A 2,255-nucleotide genomic window follows, 5' to 3' on the forward strand; every position below is an offset into this window, starting at 1 on the left:
TATTTTTTACATTGACACTTTAAGTAATACTTTTTGATATACCAGTTAATTTATAAATTGAATAAATGTAAGTTCTTTTAAAAATCATATCATGGGGTGGGTACAGTGGCTCACACCTGTAATCCTAGTACTCTAGGAGGCTGAGGTGGGTGAATTGCTTGAGCTCAGGAGTTTGAGACCAGCCTAAGCAAGTGCAAGACTCATTTCTATTAAAAATAGAAAAACTAGCTGGACATTCTAATGGACACCTGCAGTCTCAGCTACTCAGGGGGCTGAGGCAAGAAAATCACTTGAGCCCAAGAGTTTGAGGTTGCTGTGAGCTATGACCACCGCACTCTACCAAGTACAAGTGCAGAGTGACAAGGTGAGACTCTGTCAAAATAGATAAATAAATAATCATATCTTGTGTGTGTCCATTCATTTATTAAAGAACACATCTATCTAGAAGCAGATTTTCGCTCCTTCTGGAATCTCTGGTTTGGCCCAGCTGCCTCTACTCCAGTCTTCACCATGTACATCAGGGTTACCCAGAAGTCCTACCAGGAGTCCACCTCTACCTCATGGGCCTTCAGCAGCTGCTCATACAGCAGTGGGCCCGGTGTCCGTATCAGCTCCTCCAGCTTCTCTCGGGTGGGCAGTGGCAGCTTCCTGAGTGGCCTGGGCACCAGCCTGGGTCTAGGTGGAGGCTACGCTGGAGCTAGAGGTATGGGGGGCATCACAGCTGTCACAGTGAACCAGAGCCTGCTGAGCCCGCTCAACCTGGAGGTGGACCCCAATATTCAGGCCGTGCACACCCAGGAGAAAGAGGAGATCAAGACCCTCAACAACAAGTTTGACACCTTCATTGACAAGGTGTGCTTCCTGGAGCAGCAGAACAAGATGCTGGAGACCAAGTGGAACCTCCTGCAGCAGCAGACGGCTCGCAGCAACATGGACAGCTTGTGTGAAAGCTGCATCAACAGCCTGTGGGACAGGTGGACACACTGGGCCAGGGGAGGCTGACGCTGGAGGCAGAGGGCAGCAATGTGCAGGGCTGGTGGAGGACTTCAAGAGTTAGTATGAGGAGATCAACAAGCGTACAGAGATGGAAAATGACTTTTCCTCATCAAGAAGGATGTGGATGAAGCTACACGAACCAGGTGGAGCTGGAGTCCCACCTGGAAGGGCTGACGGACGAAATCAACTTCCTCAGGCAGCTGTATGAAGAAGAGATCCGTGAGCTGCAGTCCCAGATCTCAGACACGTCTGTGGTCCTGTCCATGGACAACAGCTGCTCCCTGGACATGAACAGCATCATTGCTGAGGTCCGCGCCCAGTCCGAGGCGATCGCCAACCACAGCCGGGCTGAGGCTGAGAGCGCGAACCAGACCCAGTACGAGGAGCTGCAGGTGCAGGCTGGGAAGCACGGGGACCACCTGCGGCGCACGAAGAGAGAGATGTCCGACAGGAACCGGAACATCAGCCAGCTCCAGAATGAGATTGAAGCTCTCAAAGGCCAGAGGGATGCCCTGGAGGCCTCCACCTGAGATGACAAGCAGCGTGGGGTGCTGGCCCTTAAGAATGCTGAGACCAAGCTGCCCAGCTAGAGGCTGCCCTGCGTCAGGCCAAGCGGGACATGGCTCAGCAGCTCCGTGTATACCAGGATCTGATGAATATCAAGCTGGCCCTGGACACGGAGATCGCCGCCTGCCACAAGGTGCTGGAGGGCGAGGAGAGCTGGCTGGAGTCGGGGATGCAGAACATGAATATCCACGCGAAGACCACCAGCGGCTACTCAGGTGGCCTGAGCTCCGCCTATGGGGGCCTCACAAGCCCTGGCCTCAGCTATGGTCTGAGCTCCTTCCAGACCGGCTTTGGCTCTGGTGGGGGCTCCAGCTCCTTCAGCCGCACCAGCTCCAGGGCTGTGGTTGTGAAGAAGATTGAGACCCGAGAAGGGAAGCTGCTGTCTGAGTCCTTTGATGTCCTACCCAAGTGAGCGGCCACTGCGGCCTCTCCAGTCCACCCTCTCACACGGCTGCCACAGAGCCTGTGGGGGAGGCAGCTGTGCCAGGGAGCACCTGGAACTGGAGACCCACCTGAGGCTCAGCCCATCCCTCAGCCCATCCGTGTGGGGAGTTTACCACCTGGGTTACCCCTCTTACATACTCCCACAACTAAAAACCAGTTTGATTGCTTTTTCTAAAATAAGCCTCAGCCGCATTGCCAACCAAAAAAACAAAAACAAAAACAAAACACCCACACTCAATGTTTCAAAA

General features: G+C 53.7%; 1 pseudogene; it reads left to right on the plus strand.

Moving 5' to 3' along the window:
- The first annotated feature begins 480 nt into the window (after nt 1-480).
- LOC100947573 lies at nt 481-1,975 on the plus strand (annotated as a pseudogene).
- Nucleotides 1,976-2,255: the final 280 nt, after the last annotated feature.

This window comes from Otolemur garnettii, unplaced genomic scaffold (genome assembly GCF_000181295.1).
Source record: "Otolemur garnettii isolate 467f Iridium unplaced genomic scaffold, OtoGar3 scaffold00061, whole genome shotgun sequence".
NCBI classification, from domain to species: Eukaryota; Metazoa; Chordata; class Mammalia; order Primates; family Galagidae; genus Otolemur; species Otolemur garnettii.